At 44.1% G+C, this 6,000-nt stretch overlaps 1 protein-coding gene across 4 annotated transcripts in view; it reads right to left on the reverse strand.

Moving 5' to 3' along the window:
* The window catches only part of Elf2 (E74 like ETS transcription factor 2), a 90,726-nt gene extending 84,726 nt beyond the window's left edge, over window positions 1-6,000 (reverse strand). The window contains exon 1 of one of the 4 annotated variants that reach the window (XM_063282069.1): window positions 5,779-6,000. The gene's annotated coding sequence lies outside the window, so the exon portion shown is untranslated. Of the gene's footprint in view, window positions 1-5,428; window positions 5,655-5,778 lie in introns of those variants that run through there. The other 3 variants (XM_006232325.5, XM_063282068.1, XM_063282070.1) reach the window with 3 other exon arrangements.

A 6,000-nucleotide genomic window follows, 5' to 3' on the forward strand; every position in this document is an offset into this window, starting at 1 on the left:
AATAAATAAATAAATAAATAAATCTTTAAAAAAAAAAAGCTATCCGGGGGCTAGAGATAGCTCAGCAGTTAAGAGTAAAAACCGTTCTTTCTAGGCCTTGGTGGCACACGCCTTTAGTTCCAGCCTTTAGTCCCAGCACTCGGGAAACAGAGGCAGGCTGATCTCTGAGTTTGAGGCCAGTCTGGTCTGCAGAGCAAGTTCCAAGACAGCAAAGGCTACACAGAGAAACCCTGTAAATAAATAAATAAATAAATAAATAAATAAATAAATAAATAAATAAGAAATGGAGGACCTGAGTTTAGTTCCCAGAACCAGTGTCGAGTGGCTTACAACGGCCTGTAACACCAGCTCCAGCATACTCACAGGAGAGGGATGCAGAGAAGGGGGAGGGGAAGAGGAAGGGGGAGGGAGAAGGGGAGAAGTGAGAGGGGGGAGGGGAAGGGAGAGGGGGAGGGGTAGAAACGGACAGACTTAAAAGTAAAATCTTAAAAGAAATCAAGCTACATAGGAGCCAGTCAAAGAGCAGTGAGTCCGCTGTGATTTCTGCTGTAAGCCCCTGCCTTGGCTTCCCTCCTTGATGAGTTGTAACAGAGTAAGCCTGAAAACCAAGCCTGAAATTAATTACCAAAGAGAAAATCCAGGCCAGACACTTTCACTGGTAAATTCTATCAAAAGTATTTAAAGAATCATACCAATCCTCCAGGAACCCTCAGAGAAAACAAGAGGCAAAAATGCACAACACATCCCTCCGGGTAAGCACTACTCTAACCTTACACAAAGGTGCACCCCTTCTTCTTCTGGCTAAGATTAAGATTAAATCAGAATATGTGGAACAAGGAAAGAAATATAAGCCAATGTCCCTTATAAATACAGACACAAATAAGTGCAATACCACTAAAGCAAAACCCATCAGCATACAGTTGTTTACCTGAGCAAGGAGGGGTTATCCTGGGAGCCTGCTGTCAAATGACCTGAAGTCAAGTGACATGACACGGCATATTACTGGAATGAAGGACAAACCATATGGTCATCTCATAAAGACCAATCGTACTAAAGGACTCCCCAAGACGGCCCAGTACCCACTCATGACTAAAAACAACGCAACTGTTAGCAGCCTCTGCTAAAACACTGTACCTGATGATAAAGGCTCAACAGACCCTTTCCTCCTTCCTACCACCCTGGGGGATGGCAGGCAGGCTCTCGCCCACTTCTTTTTTTTTTTTTTTTGGTTCTTTTTTTTTTTTTTCGGAGCTGGGGACCGAACCCAGGGCGTTGCGCTTCCTAGGTAAGCGCTCTACCACTGAGCTAAATCCCCAGCCCCTCTCGCCCACTTCTAATCAGCCTTTACTTCCTGGGCATTCTACTCAAGGAAGGAAAGAAATGTATTCTGATAAAGACCATGCAAAGCCAACTCCATTACAGGAGAGACAGTACTGTGTATAAAAACTACTAGAATTCACCCAAAATACTGTAAGAATACTTATTTCAGTCAGATGAAAAGTATACAATACCAATCTGGGGAGCAAAAAGAGAGAAGAAATCGATGCAGCCTCTATATACCAGCAACAAAACTGGCACATTTTAAAAGACAAGCAAATCTATGGGCCGTGAGGTGGCTCAGGAGTAAAGGCCCTCCCTGCCAAACCTGACTCCCTAAGGTCCACCCCTAGGACCCACATGGAGAAAGGACAGAACTCATCCCAAAAGTTGTCCTCTGGCCTTCGCACCCACAGTACACCACAGCACGTGCACACACACTAAGAAACAAATATAAAGAAAAAATTGACAATTCCATTCACAGTGTCATCATAAAGAATAAAATACTCAGAAAATAAACTGGAAAAGGAAAACCTATAAATATGGTATACTCATATAAATTAGTTAGCCAATGAGCCTTTGAAAATAAAGAAATTCATCTCAGCATTGGTGGCACACCCCTTTAAACCCAGTACTCAAGAGATAGAGGCAGGCAGAACTCTGAGTTCCGAGTCCAGCCTGCTCTTCAAAGTAAGTTCCAGAACAGCTAGGGCTATACAAAAGAATCCTGTCTCAAAAAATAAACTAAAGTAAAGGAAATTCTGCTCTTTGCAACATGGATGAATGCTGAGAACATTACGTTATATGTAATAAGGCAGACACAGAGGGCAGGTATACTTATATGAGTTACTCACATAAACTCATAGAGGGAGAGAACAGCAGTCTCCAGGAGTTTATAAGAGGTCAGTTATCCATCAACAGACCAAGATTTGGTTGTACAAATGTACAATAAATGTACAAATAGAATAAGTAGAGATTTGCTATGTCACGTTTGACCACAGAAACAATACTACTACACTATATACCTAAATACCGCTTCTTTTTTAAAGTGTAAGGTCAATTCACTGAAGAACATAAAATTTAAATGAGTACTGAAGATCAGCGATTCCCATGCTCAGTGTGGTAAGATAGGAATTCACCACAAACTGATGTACTGAATCAAAATAATCTTCACCAAAATTCAAGAAGACTTTTTTCAGATGCATAGTCCAACCCTAAAAGTATCTGTAATTAATAATAACGGACCAAAAAGTTGGCCAAAAGAGATGAGTGAACAGGCTGTGAATAGAACTCTGTGTGGAGGGGACTGGAGAGATGGCTCAGCGGTTAAGAGCATTGGCTGCTCTTCCAGAGGTCCTGAGTTCAAATCCCAGCAACCACATGGTGGCTCACAACCATCTGTAATGAAACCTGATGCCCTCTTCTGGTGTGTCTGAAGCTACAGTGTACTCAAATACATAAAATAAATAAATATATTTAAAAAAAAAAGAACTCTGTGTGGAATACTTGCTTAGCACGTTCAACTAAGACCATAAGAAAGACGAGAGAGGACCAGTGCAGTTACTGACTGGATAAAAAGATAACACTATGAACCATGAGGAAACTCAAAACTTCAATGAGCAAGCCAGTTCCCATCCACTCACACGACCTCTTCATACCCATCTTGAGTGAAAATAACAGACAGAAATAAGTGTTGACAAGGACAGGAAGAAGACTAGACTCCTCCAGTACATGGCTGATAAGATACAATATCCACTCCCACTGGAGAAACAGTTTGGAAGTTTCTCTGAAAGTTAAACATATGATACAGTAAATTATATTTCCATGTGCTTACCCATGAAAAGGAAACCGTACATCCACACAGGTCCTTGGAATCAAACATTCAAGATGTATCATTTAAACTGTCAGAACTGGAAACTCTTATACCTATCATAACTGGTCAGCTGGCATATCCATAGATACACAGTTATCAGAAATAAAGACCTGATACATGTGACAATGTAGAAAAAAATCTTTAAAGTGTGCCAAATGAAAGAGGTCAAACCTAAAAAATGTATATTATGATTCCATTATGCAAAACAGCTAGAGGGAGCAAACATAGGGAATTGAAACAAAATGGCTATTGCCTAGGGCCAGGCCTTTGGGGAGTGACAGTTAATTAACCACAAACAGGTCACAGCAAACTTTAGGGGTGGACAGAAAAACGTATAAAGCAAGCCTGGGATATTCTCAATCCCACACATTTGTTTGTAAATATTGGATTAGCCAGGGGATGGTAGTGCACACTTGATTCCCAGCACTCAGAAGGCAGAGGTAGGAGGATTTCTGTGAGTTCAAGGCCTGCCTGGTCTACAGAGTGAGTTCAAGGACAGCAAGGGCTACACAGAGAAACACTATCTCAAAAAACAAAAACAAAACAACAAGGACAATAACAACAAAACCACTCAAAATTATACACTCAAAATGGAGGAACTACTTTTGAAATCATGCCAGAAGGCTGATTTTGTGAAAGCGCGTTCACACAAAAGCTTGCATACAAATATTACAATAGCCAGGAGTGGAGGCTCACAGACCTATCACCTGATGAATGAATAAATATAAGGAAGTATGTCCATGAAAAGGAGCATTACTCAGCAAAATAATACTAACAGTCATGTACTGACACACGCTACAACATGCACACATTTTAAAAACGTTATGCTATGCAAAAGAGGCCAATCACAAAAGACTACATATTGTACTTACAGGGACTTACTTGAAATACCCAGGAAAATACGTAAGAGATACAGAGGGCCAGAAGGATGGGGCGAAATGAGTGACTGCTGACTGGTAAGGGAGTTGGGTGGTTGGTGTCTCCTTGGTAGTACTGGGGATTAAACTCAGAGCCTCCCTCATGCAAAGCAAGCACTATGCCACTGGGCTACATTGCAGACCCATATGACCTTTTTTAGGGGTAAAAACATGCTTTAAAATTGAGTTCAGTAATGGTGCAACTGTGACAATCCCTTAAAAATTGAACTTGTACGCTTATAACCAAATGGCATGTGGTTAGGGTATTTCAATAATGCTGCAACCTCTCCCCATCCACCAAAAAAAGAGGAGGAGGAGGAGGAGGAGGAGGAGGAGGAGGAGGAGGAGGAGGAGGAGGAGGAGGAGGAGGAGGAGGAGGAGGAGGAGGAGGAGGAAACACACAACATGTGAACAAGTAAAACTATCAACTCTGATTTGGTAAACTCACTATTGAAGACATTTGGAATTAAAAAACATCCTCAAAGTTTTCAACTCTTTCAAAACATTTTGCAACTATTTATGTCTGCAAGGTACAATGATTAATCCAAGTAATCAAGTTTAAATAGGATAACACTACCAGAGCAGTGGTAGCACACACCTTGAATCCCAGACCTTTGGGAGGCAGGGGCAGGTTGATCTCTGTGAGTTCGAGACCAGCCTGATCTACAGTGCAAGTTCCAGTACAACAAAGGCTACACAGAGAGATCCTATTCTGTCTCGAAAAAGAAAAAGCAAGCAAGCATACAACAACAACAAAAGGATAACGTTAAATACTGAAATTCTAAATGTTGAGGACACTCCAGACTTCTTGTATTTACTAGATGTATCAACTACAGCCACATGAATGAACTCCGTAAACTGCATTGCCTTCTATAAACCTTATTTCTAAATCCCTTTAAACATAATTCAACAGTCCCAGTTTCATATGAAGTCATTCAACACTCTGAAGAAACTGCAAACCACAAATATACAATCTTATCTCAGTAAGGCCCGGATGGACATTGTTCTGATGCTGGCACTAGAGAAAGTGAGTAATTTGCCTCTCAACAGAGACTTGGAGAAAAAGAAAAGCCAAAGTCTTTAGCTCAAAGGCGCAGTTTTTATTATACTTTCTCGCTGCCGGATTAAAACACAAACAAACCACAGAGTAATGTCATGAACGCGAGAACGATGTTTCAGGGTTACACTGACGCGTCCCCCATCTTATTGATAGAGTACCAAGAACTTAAAAGAAAGGGTATTCAGCTGAGAACGTGGCTCCCAGAAGGACAGCCCACCAAGTTGACCCGTGGGGGGCATCGGAAACTACACTGGGGCTCACTCTCGGCACAGTGGGTTGGTTATTTTTCCGTCCTTTGCTGACAGAGTGGAAATGTCCCACTAGAGCTTTGAGTGGGTCCGGCCGCCGCGCGCAGCGCCGCTGAGACAGAGTCGGTACCGAGGCGCGCGGGGCGCCCACGACACTCTCCGCGAGGTGCCCTCTGGGCCAGTATCGCCGGCAGAGGACCCGGGAGGAGACACTGGACTAGCGCGCTTCCAAGAGCCCCGGGGTTTTTTGTTGTTTTGCTGCAAACACAGATTGTGATCGCAGCCGGGTTCCCCCAGGGACCAGGAGGAGGCGGCGGCGGCGGGCCGGCGGAGAGTGAGAATAAAAGAACGGCGGAGTACAACCTGTCGTGCCCGCCCGGGCGGCGGCGAGCAGGCCCGACGGCGACGGAAACTGCCGCCCGGGAAGCGCTTCCCCGGCAGCCTGGCCGCCGCGCGATGACTGGCGCCGCGAGGTAAACAGCGCGCGCCGCGGTCCCTCGGCGCCACGACCGTTGCCCCCGGGCCGCTCCGGTGCGGGCTCCCGCCCTGCCCCCAGCTCCGCCGGTGTCACCGCCCCAGCCTCCG

The sequence above is a fragment of the Rattus norvegicus genome, chromosome 2, assembly GCF_036323735.1.
Source record: "Rattus norvegicus strain BN/NHsdMcwi chromosome 2, GRCr8, whole genome shotgun sequence".
In the NCBI taxonomy this organism is placed as follows: Eukaryota; Metazoa; Chordata; class Mammalia; order Rodentia; family Muridae; genus Rattus; species Rattus norvegicus.